This window comes from Phycodurus eques, chromosome 17 (genome assembly GCF_024500275.1).
Source record: "Phycodurus eques isolate BA_2022a chromosome 17, UOR_Pequ_1.1, whole genome shotgun sequence".
Taxonomy (NCBI): Eukaryota; Metazoa; Chordata; class Actinopteri; order Syngnathiformes; family Syngnathidae; genus Phycodurus; species Phycodurus eques.
In genome coordinates, this window is record NC_084541.1 from 7,613,586 (window position 1) to 7,626,207 (window position 12,622).

The 12,622-nt window shown below is 42.8% G+C and overlaps 1 long non-coding RNA gene across 4 annotated transcripts in view; it reads right to left on the reverse strand.

Moving 5' to 3' along the window:
* Nucleotides 1-12,622, reverse strand: part of LOC133416362 (uncharacterized) — a 59,222-nt gene that overhangs the window by 10,583 nt on the left and 36,017 nt on the right. For all 4 annotated transcript variants that reach the window (XR_009770247.1, XR_009770249.1, XR_009770248.1 and 1 more), the window contains exon 2: nucleotides 9,016-9,079. This is a non-coding gene — a long non-coding RNA (uncharacterized LOC133416362). The remainder of the gene's footprint in view (nucleotides 1-9,015; nucleotides 9,080-12,622) is intronic.

The window sequence follows — 12,622 nt, forward strand, 5'->3', positions numbered from 1 at the left end:
AAAAAAAATATATATATATCATCTTTCATCCACGCTGAATAACTTTGTCCAGGGGACATTCGAAATGACAGACATACAATTGTTTCTGCATGCAAATGATAACAAAAGACAAGACTGCATCAACAACAAAGAAAGACACGTCGCAGAAAGATTTGTCGCAGACGACATGAAGCCGAAATGATTTTTCGAACTGCGCTAAGACCGAAATAGAGGCTCAGACAAACACAGAAGCCTGCTCTGCGCTCACTCGGCTTTGTGTTTGAAAAAGGAAAAGCCCTGCAGCCGAGCAACCATTATATCCTCGAGCATCGGCTGATCATCAGTCTACATTTCTCTCCACTAGGACCGCAGGACCTGACCCGTCTGACAAACTGTTTCCTCACCTTGACTGATAGATGCAGAGCCACTTTGCAGCCTCGCAACGCGGGAGTGAAAACCCCTGAAACTATTCCATGCATCATTTTTTTTTTTTTTTTTTTTTTAAATAACATGTTTCTGGCTATGAGCTGAAGCTGCTTTATATTACATTAAAAAAAAAAATCAAAATCAAAAAAATCAAAAGGTAACGAAACATCCCGAAAACATGAAAGGTTGGCAAGCAAACTCAGACGCTTGGTTCAGACCCTACCACTTCACCAGCAAACTGCGGAAAGCGTGGCACACAATCAGTTGGCATGAGTCAGCATCTAAACAGCCACTAGAAAAAAACAAACATACAGTGCAGGTATAACCTACCAACCCGTACATGGCAAATTGCAGTAAATATTAACAGAGAAATAATGGAGACATAATATCATGTACCCAAACATGTCTGATAGCCCCCCTCTGCCTCCCCATCCCAAGCAGAATTTCTCCCGCCACCTGCCACTAACTGCCTAGCTCCTCCCCCTCAGAGAACAAAAAAATTAAAAATAATAAATAAATAAATCAAACAGATGTCTGACTGTCTCCTTCTCTCTGGGGAAGGCCATGCAAAGTGCAGGCTTCCGGAAATGAATGCTCTGCACCTACAACATGTTGCCTTGCACGCTCATTCTTCTGCCTGCCACCGACTTCGCCTTTTGCGATCCTCCTTTGAGCTGTGGATGAGGAAGTACAGAGACAAAAAGGGATGCAGCGGTGGAAGAAGGTACCGAGGATAGAAAGACAGAATTAGATGGTGGCTGGGATGGGGGTGGGGGGTGAAGCTGAGGTGTCTGTGGGAAGTGGCTGCTAGATGCAGGTCAGTGAGGTGGGAACTCCCCTCCCCTCCCTCTGCAGCATCACTCCATCGCAGTTGTTGCATTGTCAGCTCCATCTCAGCGCCTTCACCAACACCACTACTACCGCTCCGCCTCCCTGCTCCAGACACTGGGGCAGCAGACATGTCATGACACTCATATGCACTCCGCCCCACTTTCACATTTCCACTCCTCCCTACTTCCCTGAGCATCCGACACGACGAGCTCCCGTCACAGATTTAAAAAAAAAAAAAAAAAAAGCCAAAAACATTTGCTTCCTCCAGCTGCTCCCGCCTGCCGCCGCATCCCCCAACTGCCCCCCGCCCCCCCCATTTGACCTCCGTTCCCCAATCCCTAACTCTCCGGCATCCACTGCCCTCCGCCTCCTGCCCCCCTCCCATTATTACACCAGGTCTGTACCTGTCAGCTTGTCTCTGCTGTCTGTTACTCCCTGTCTGCAGCTGCTTGCCCAAAGTGAGCTACTGCAGCAGGAGTCTGCAGCGACAGCCCTTGCTCTTTCTCTCCCTCCCTCTCTCTCTTACACACAAACACGCACACCCTCCATCCAGCCTTTGCTGGTGAACACGTTCCACCCTTTGCTGATCAATTTCTTCTCTTTTTCAGCCGTGCTCAGACAAACACATACTGCAGCAAAACTGTCTGCCCGTAGAAGAGGGGTTGCTCACTTAGTGGTTGCGTGATCTCGTAGCACGGAGCCTTATCTGTCACACACAAAGATTAATCCCGGGATATTTCATAAAATCAAGCGCAGATTGTGCACAGACAGACAAAAGTTGCATCTCGTGCTCTAGCAAGAGCAGACACTAGCGCACAAAGACTCCCGAAGCAGTTAGAGACAGCCACGCTTTTGCGCAGCAAACACACACAAGTCATTTTTGGATGTTTAAGGAGATATGAATTTCTATATATACAAATATACCATATACTAAGATATACAATTTAATGTATTTTATGTTGGATATAAATAAAAATGTTCACGTTTACATTTTAAATGACATCTGCCCTCGACAGCTTGTCCGAGTCTCAGACTTTAATTGCTTTCAATACCCTTGATAGATTTGGGCTATGACCCTCTGTGACATAGAGGGGGCTGGGAGTGAGATCTGCAAATGTTATCATTGATTGATTATGACCTTTAATAAGCATGAAAAACAACAGTGCCATCATGCTGCTGTGTTTCGTTTATCGTCAAATTGGAAGATGGCTGACCAAGTGTAGCTCTCTTCCTGTATTAACTACAGGACAAGGGCAGGCCAAGTGAAGAAGACGCGTACAAGTAAATCCCGCAGCCAATGTCAAAACCGTGGCCAGGTTGAAGTCTATGGGGGGATGGTTTGCTTTCGCAGATTGGCTTGGTGATAGCAGCGGTGGCGCAGAGAGGGAGGGGGTTGGGAATTGCTCTATACCGAGGCGGGGGCCAGCCGGCGACCGTATAGGTGATCAATCAGCTCCATTACAGCAGTGACACTGCAGTCTGGAGCTTGGCTGCGTCCCGCCCATCACCCCTCTGAGTACACACACACACACACACAGAAACATTAGCTGCTTCGTTTCTCGTCTAGACTGGAAATAGAACCAATTTGAGTGGTGAAAATGGTCCACTACAATAGCCAATACCGTGCGGTGACAGATAAGCAATCCAGTTGCTGTTTCACACACACACACGAGACATTTTTAGATCTGTTTGAACTGCACTGAGACGGAGTATTTCAAAGCATCCAAAAATAGGACAGGCTGTTTTGTCATTCTTGAACCTACAATGAACCCAAATACATTACACAAGCAGACTTGCACTGTTTTTGCTTAAGAGATAAGTGTGAATAAATACTGTATGTCCACCAGCATACCATATGTACCATCAGATAGTATTGTCCTTTATGAGTCAATGCAAGCGACGGAGAATGGAAATCGAGAGGCAAAAGTAGGAGGGATGAAGGAGGTGAGCAGAGGATGATGGCGTAAGGTGCAAGGTGGAGGGGGGGAAGGGAGTAGGAGGCGGGGAATATGTGTTGAACAGCGCCTTTCCAGCCAGTCAGTCCACCAGCGGGACATTAATGACGATCATGTCTTGTCACACGAGCTGTCGGGCCAGTCAGCAGATCCTGCCCTTGTCCCTGCCCTTCTCCAATCAATGCCATTGATTTGTCCCAGGGGTCAAGGGGCAAGAGCGTATCAATAGGAGAAGAGTGGCTGATGCAGCATACAGAGAGGGGCTGACTCCAGACAGATCGATGACACCACCGTCTGCCATCGGTGTGTTATGTTTATTCATTGGCCATTTACGCGACCGCATTGAGAGAATACGTTTCTTTGGGAAGAAGAGCTTGAACGGTGGTACGGGTGATATTGTTTATTTTTTTTTATTATATAATGATTTTAATCAAGGCGTTTACATAATGTAGCAGTGTGGCTAATGATCTCAGTTTTCTTGTGTCAGGCAATTTGTTACTAAGGTTTCTGCTCGTCTGTGACGTCAAGAACATTGAACCAATGACTGTGACAAGAGCGTCTTAAAGACACAAAGAGCAATCCTCTAAAAAAATTTAAAAAAAAATAAAACAGGCATCCAACTCAAAACCTGCAGGGCAGATCAACAGAATTTTATGTGGCACGTAATTTTTCCTTGACTTCTGTTTGAAGCTACTTGTGCGTGGAGTGTATTTATTCCATTTTAATTTCGTTGATCGTGTGGTGTTGATCGTCTGGTGTAATATCGTTGCCTAATGGACAAATAGGTACGTGGAATGTAGCCCTGTTCTTCCGTTAAAGGACCTTTGTAATACTGTGAATATTGGCACTTATTCCACAGTTCAGGACTCACAAATTATGTCCACAGGAAAAAAAAAAGACTCACTAGTAATTGTAGGCTTTTTTTCTGGTGAAATGTTAGATTTTCAGCCAGATTTTGGCCCGTCCACATTTTGGAAACATCAGCCTATCACGGTGTGACACGTCAAGTGCAGAAGGCGACGACATTTCCTCATTGAACTACTATGTATTCTGCAGTGTCATTTTTGCCGATATTGAAAGTCTGAATGGTTGTTTTTCTTTCTACAATAACGAGGGAAAATAGTGATAGGCTTGTTTTTTTAAAATCCATTCTTTAAATGCCTCCTCGAGGAAAGAAGACAGTCACATCATCAAGTGCTTGCATATTAATTTCTGGTTTTGTATTGCTCACATCACAAATGCCTTTAAGACATTTGAAAAGAGTTCTAAAGGATGACATAGGCATTTCTGTAGGGTGCACGGTGGCATTGTGTGACAAGTGGCATTGATTGACTTCTTTATTTCGAACGTGAAAACAAATATATTTTAACAGAAAACAATCAGTTACCTTATTCCTGTATTTTATCAGGCTTGAACATTTTATAAAATAGTTTTGGATGATGACATTAAACAAGCGTTTGATTTTGTGATATATTACAGTCTTTTGTATGGTCTAGGGGCAGGGCTGACAGCTAACTTTTTTGGGCATGGGTGGCTGTCATAATGGCCGACACCTGACACGGATCTCCCAGCCAAAAGCTCAACGTCGCTTGATGTCCCGAAACTGCAATCAATCGTCACCAAACTGTATGTGGACATCTCTATTTATGCCCACTTACACCTCTGAAAATGTCAGAACAATCGACCTGATATTGAGAATTTTATGGACGATGAAGTGTTTTCCTCTCAGTAGAGAAAATACTTAAGGATATGTGTCACTTGCCGGCATGTTCCTGTCATTTTAATCGATGACACCCTAATAAAGTAGATAAAATTTTTCGGCAGATTAAATTAGCAATTGAACATAATTTTGGGTGCTAGCTCTTGTTCATGTGAGATAGCTATTGTCCATATGAGTGCAACAATAAATAAGCCTGCTCTAAAGTTTAAAATTGAAGGAAGATTGTTTTATTTGTATTTTTTTTTTTTCTTCAGGGTTATAGCACACAATGACTGCATCTTTGCATAAAAAAAAAAATCTGGTCATTTCAATTTTTATTAAACGGATGTGTCAAATAACTGAAGAACCTCGAGGTTCTCAAAGGGGCAAGAAAAATGCCAACTTTGAACCATCCCTATCTAAGCCCATAATTTATTTGTTCAACCATCCTAGAAATGTAGGCCCAGCTGGAACCAATGACTTTTAGATGTGCTGCTTGGGCAGTTGGACAAGAGAGTGCTGACACGGCATGATTCTAAGCAGCGGATGCTCTGCTCCTCACATCTGGAGGGAAAACTCTGGTTTAGAGGTGAGAAAGATGAGAGACTGACTTATTTTTCTAAGTTTGAGTGTCTTATAAAAGTCATATATTTTGTCTGCATGGTACCATACGGAAAAGTGAAAATAAGTTAAAACACAAAAGTAGAGCAAAATGTCCACTACAATGTCGGTTGTTTTTCATTTTAACGCGAAAAGACACTTTTCACACACTTACATGACACTGCGTGTCGTCAAAGAGTCAGTAGTTTCAATTTATTTTTCCTTTGCTTTATTACACACTGCATAGTATGCAAATGCTTTACGATGGAGACACTTTCACTGAGAACTTTATTAATATATAATTACCGTTATTTTCTATTAGATCGTTTGCTTCTAATTTTTAACAAATTAGAGGGCGACGGTGAACTATGTTTGACTTTGCAGTATGTTATTTCCAAATTCTTTATTTCAAACTGACTTACATGAAGTGTTTTTCTTCCTGGAAACTTAGTACCCTATTTCCTCAAATAATCACCTTTGTTTTAACAGACACAATAGGCCATATTTTCGCGAAAGGCGTAAATCGGCATGGCGGGCGGAGTAAATCTGTGCGGGTATTGGTAAATTCGCAGACGACCGCAAGGCGCGGCTTGTGGGCGTGAACACAGCCGACCTCGATCGTGTCCAATCGAAGTGGCATTCTCACTGCTCTTGACCGGTGTGGCAGCAGACAATGTGAGCGGGTGACCTTATTAAAAACAGAATGAGCTGGTGATACCAACTGGCGACTTAAATATGTCTTATTGTATCTATCCCCACAAGCAGCGAGTCTTGCACTTGCCCGAAAATCGGAATCTGCCAGCATTTCCACTCAGCCGCTGAAAATAGAGCTGTGTCTCATTTCGTTTCTCTGTGTGTCATCCACTCATGAGTCATGACAAATAAATCCCTCCACCTTCATTTCCCTGTCAGAAAACAGTAGTAATTGTAAGTACCGAGGGTACACACGTGTACAACTGTGTGAAGAGTTAAATGCAGAGTCCATTTGAACTTCCTTGCTAACAAAAGCAGCAGCAACTACCGAGATGTTGTTATGAGTTCCCCGCATACTAATAAGTATGATCTTAAGTTACGTGGGCAAGGCATGTTTTGCAGCAGTTAGCATTGCAGTAGATTCTCATTTGCTATCCCGCATAACTGTTTGCTTCCATGGTCATGTTCCGCACATCTTATTTCTTCCGCCTATCTGCCTGTGATTGGCATTTCCTTGAAAGTCTCCAAAATAATCTTTTTTTTTTTTAATCGCAATTTATTACACTTATCTGCTCAAGGGAAATTGAGACTCTGCTTTATATTTTTCAAAAAGTCCCTTTTTGTTTGACGCTCCAGTTTAACTTAATATACGCTGTAGTTACTGGTAATTTTGTTTAATATTATTTCAACAAAGACCTCCAATAGATGCTCCATTCATCTGAATTTGAAATAAATGCCGCAGGTCACTTTTTTAGGGAATTTCTTTTTTTTTTTTTTTTGTCCAAGGTAATTTAGAAGGCAAAAGGAGATCTCGGGTTGCCAGGGGATTACCAGGATCATTCCCTCATAGAAACCAGTTTGATGACAGTGGCTTTGTTGGCATTGCATAGCCGCAACAGGATCACCTGGCAGGTTAGTGTAACACCAGATATACAGTACTAATCACTGCTGATCTAAAATTCCTGGTTTGAACATAAGACACCTGGGTCAGAGGTAAGGAGTTTGCCATTTCTATACAGCTAACTTTTGTAACCAAAGGTTTGTTATGCAACTTTGGGATTTGCCTCAAATTTTATGACTGAAGAAAAACTAACATTCTTTAATCCAATATACAATGCTTTATGGATTTGCCAACATCCATTTTCAACACCGCTTATCCTGGTTAGGGTCACGGGACGCTGGAGCCTATCCCAGCTGACTTCGGGCGAAAGGCGGACGACACCGTGAACTGGTCGCCAGTCAGTTGCAGGGCACATATAGACACGGACAACCATTCGCACTCACATTCACACCGTCACTGAGTGGGAACTAAACCCACGCTGCCTGCACCAAAGTCAGGCAAGTGTACCACTACACCATCAGGGATTTGCCAACATTCACAATAAAATCCCTCCTTTCAGTCTTACAATTAAGTGAAGGCAATAGGCTATCGCCACAGTTTGAAAGACTGCAGAAATGACTGTTTTCTTGCTCAAGCAGCATAAGAACAATATTACCTTCTTTATTTCTAGAATCTTTAACAAGCTCAAGGTACATGCACAAACCATATCATCCATCCATCCATTTTCTGTGCCGCTTATCCTCACTAGGGTTGCGGGCATGCTGAAGCCTAACCCAGCTATCTTAAGGCGAGAGGCGGGGTTCACCCTGAACCTGTCGCCAGCCAATCGCAGGGCATATGTAAACAAACAACCATTCGCACTCACATTCACCCCTAAGGGCAATTTAGAGTCTTCAATCAAACTACCATGTATGTTTTGGGGATGTGGGAGGAAACCTGAGCACCCGGAGAAAACCCACGCAGGCACGGGGGGAACATGCAAACTCCACACAGGCGGGACCGGGATTTGAAACCGGGTCCTCAGAACTGTGAGACAGATGTGCTGACCAGTCGTCCGTCGTGCGGCCCAAGCCATATCATTATAGTAAAATACTAAAAATAAACAAATATAAATTTCATCCAGCTATAATAGAGCAACAACAAATTCTGTTTTGCCTATTCAAGATGTATCAAGATGCACTGATAAGCCAATCCATTTGTCACCCTCTGGAACGTAATAAAATAAAATCAGCTTGTGAGGTTATAAGAGATTGCCACCCCTAAGGAAAAATGGTTGTTTTCCAGATGAAGGGCACTAATGTGGTTGGTACAGTGTGAATACTCTAACTAACCACAACTGGCGGCTGACCATGGCTAAAGGTCAACTGTAAAAAGAGAACACAAAGAAGGTAGCAAGGGACTGAGCTTTGCATGGTGCAGTATAGCGAGATTGTGTTCATTCCGATGTCATTCGTGTGCTCCAAGGAAAGCTAGAAGGTTGTACAGTTAACTCCCAGGGTATAATTCGAAACCATACAACCTACTACCTCAACCCGGATGCACACATTTTCTTTAGAGATTTGTAAATTTGCCACTTGAAACTTAAATAATGCCATCGTAATACAAATGTGTGATGTGCATTGCTAGCCATTACATGTAGGCTGCTTCAGAATTTGAAAAAAAAAATGTAGAACTTGATCAATCTAGCATTAAAGCAAACAGAAAAGCATGGTTTAAAGACGATGTTCACACCACAATGACAAAGACCCACAGAGGCGAGCTTGTGCTGTCAGATTTGCCACAAGATCGGATCTACGGGTTTGTGCCACGTGGTTGTATAGCCAAAGTATCAAAATAATTTCATAAAAATGTAAAAGCAAGAATGGACGAGCAGCAGATTCATACAAAGTGACAACAACAAAAAATTTGGGTTATAGCCTTGTTTTAGGTCAATGGTGGTAATGATATTCATCATAAATATGATCATTGGTGAGACAATTGCGTAAACCTACCTGCCATGGATGTGCTCGTCAATTGAATGTTTTTCTGTCCAGGGTCATTTTCTAGTTCAAGTCCCTAAAAACAAGAACAAAAAGTTATTTTTACTACTCCGCAACAGTGTGTATTTGCTGCTTGTCACAATACAATTTCATTTTATTAATAACACGGGAAAGGAAGAAAAAAAAGACCTAGAGTTGAAGAGAAAAAAAAAAGATGAAAGGTAATCTTTGCTGCTAACTGATGTGTCTTTGGAAGCGTATCATGCCAAAGCGTTTTCCACAAATCCGTTTGTTCTAACAGCAATTAATCTACTATAGTGGATTTACAATCCCAACCAAGGCCACAGAACTGCTGGAGTTGTTTGCTTTCTGACCGGCATGAATGTGAATGCGGTGAGAGGTTTATTCAACTTAGCCAAAACTGCAGAGAGTAGAGAGCTGAGACAGAGAGAGATGCCAGTGTAATCAAGCATGCCACGGTCAGCTACCATTAACTGCGCCAGTGCCAGAGAGCCGTCCGCAATGGAATATTCCTACGGTCGCAGTGCGACAACACGAGAAAAGAGCAGACAATGCAACGGCCACTGGGATGTCGACTGATTCATCGTCTGTATTTTTCAATACAAAAGAGCATCAGGAATTTAAAGATATTTTGCTCGCAGCCTTATTAAAGTGAGCTCCCATGCATGAAAATACAGGCTCAGCTCAGCGGGATGGTGTCCGCCATTTTCTTAGTAACATACCAAAACAGGAGCAGAAAAAATCTGCATGTAAACTTTTGCTATCATCGTAAACTCAGAATTTTCACCCTCGACATGCCTCCCTTCCCTCCTGGCTCAATTATAAAAGCTTGGCAAGAGAAATCCCACGAGTTCCTACCAGAGAGTCATGCGCAGTATTCAGCTTACACTGTGAAGACATCCTTTGTCTGAATCAAAATATTAGCCCAAGTCTGCCCCCACCCAAAAATCTGGCACTTTCTTGTTGAGGAGCCACGGCAACCCCTACATGGCACGCTGCCCAGTACCCTGAGGAGGGTTCGAGGTAGAGGCTAATGTGGCGTTGAGCAGGAATGCTTGATGCCTTCCAAAGTCAACTCTATAGGCCTGCTGGTTAAGATTTCAGCTTAAATGCCATGCTTTTTTGTTTTGTTTTTTTTCCCAACACAAAAGATGAAAGACTGGCATTGAACTTATCAAGATTTGGTGATGATGATGATGATGATGATGATGATGATGATGATGATGATGACATGTATTACACTGGGCTACCCCCAAAATCTTATTGTAAGTTGTCTGCTTTTTTTCATTATACGAAAATGACATGAGTTTCTTGTTTTCAGGTCCGGTTTGTATGCCACGGTGTTAACAGTCTATAATTCAAATGTTACAAATTTTGCTTCATGTAAATTGAATATTAGACATTGATAAAATAATTGAATGTTATGTCATCATTGTTAAAAATTCATGACATGAACCTCTGTTTATTTCAACAAAAACATGTGACCATACATCTAAAACTTAACCTGATTGAGCAAAACCAAAATAGTCCTGAATCAGCTAAAAAATCTTGAACAATAAATTTGTTGTTGACCACTGTTTTGCTTCTCAACCACTGCAAACATGAAAGGGGACTACAGATGAAAACTAGCCTTCTGGCTAATTCTGGCTTTTTTAACCATGTGTATTTCATGTGTTTTATGAAATTGCATTGTCCCCTTTTAAATAAACTGATTAAATATATATATATATATTATATATTATGCATTATAAAATTAAACACTTTGCATGCATGGTGCATCTCCCATTGGTATGGAGCAGAGTGATCCAGGTCAAAATAGTACCAGTAACCTAGTGAATGCATCATAAGACGTGCTAAACAATGGCAACAATGGGTGAGAAGAAGAGTCAATGACTTGGTAATTATGAATCTGATCGGGTTCTAAGATGCATCGTGATGCGGATGTAAACAAATCCAAATGGATTCATACGTTTTATTATTTTAGTTTTGAACAATGTAATGCTGGCAGAACAAAAAAAAAAAAGTGAAAGTGCAGTGGGTCTCTGGAAAATCTGTGGAGCAGATATTGCTGTAGCACGAGTATGAGATGGGCCTTTGTCACATCATACCATCAATGATAATGCTGTTTTTTTGCCTTTACACAATGCAAAAATGTTGTGTGATATTGTCGCTCTTGCAAGTGACAAGTACATACAGACGAACATGTTTTGTTGTGCATGCCGACTAAACAAAGAGTCAAGCCACATCATGATTGAACCCCGGTCCTCAGAACTGTGAGGCAGACGCTCTAACCAGTAGCCCACCGTGCCGCCACCGTATGTGCGATTAATTTTTATCATATATATGGGTCATGCTTGCACGGTGAATGACAGTTCTGAGAACCCGGGTTCAAATCTGGCGTCGCCTGTGTGGAGTTTGCATGTTCTTCCCGTGCCTGCGTGGGTTTTCTCCGGGTACTCTAAATTGCCCATAGGTGCGAATGGTTGTTTGTTTATAGGTGCCCTGCGATTGGCTGCTAACCTGTTCAGGGTGTACCCCGCCTCCCGCCCGAAGTTTGCTGGGATGGGCTCGAGCACGCCTGCGACCCAAGTGAGGATAAGCGACAAACAAATGCTCCTTTAAAAGTTGTAAGTTAGATGAAAAGACATTCATCCATCCATTTTCAACACCGCTTATACTGGTTAGGGTCGCGGGGCGCTGGAGCCTATCCCAGCTGACTTCGGGCGAAAGGCGAACTGCACCCTACACGAACTACACGGGCAACCATTCGCACTCACATTCGCACCATCACTGAGTGGGAACTGAACCCACGCTGCCCGCACCGAAGTCAGGCGAGTGTAGTGAGCCCATAAAAAGACATTTACAGGAAAAAAATGACATACTTTCAAGAGGCATATTGCGCCCTCTGAATCGTGAGGTTGCTTGAGATTCCCACCGCTTTAACTTAGAAGGCTCAGAACCCTAGCTTCTTGGGTAAATAGTGCCTGGTTTATGCGAATTCAATTCGCATCATTTACTTTTAAAGCCCTTTCACGCCGCACCTGCTCATTGCGAAAGGTCCACGCGGCAGCGTGCAAAGGACAATGGCAACCCTGTGCGGCCATTGCTGACCATGCCCATATTTGGAAGTGCTAACGTAGCAGCCGGCATGATAGTCGTGAGGCTTAAATGACAACTCGCCAATATATAGTTGTCATTGTTCAAAGGGAACCCCTGGCTTTGCTTATTTTAAGGAGGAGGAGGTGACACAGCAGTAAAAAAAAAAAAAAAAAAAAAAAAAGGGAAACGTGTGCGTCCCATACTAATATCGCGGCAGCATTTCTGAGTCTAAGCTCATTCGTGAGCAATAGTTCCACCAAGAATGCTTCGAGGTGTATTTCAGGCTGAGCAGGGACCAGTTTAAGAGGGTCCTGCAGAGACATTTTTCAATTGTCTCAAAGCTCAGGATACCGAGACAAGCAATTTATTATGACTTCTTCTATTTCCCCGTTGCCGTTTCCGCCAAAACAGCACTTAGAAATCACACCACCAGCCCCTTCTACGCCAGGCACTTTTGAGGGCGCGCAGAATCACGTCGACTGCCCTCCGCGGCACAGCA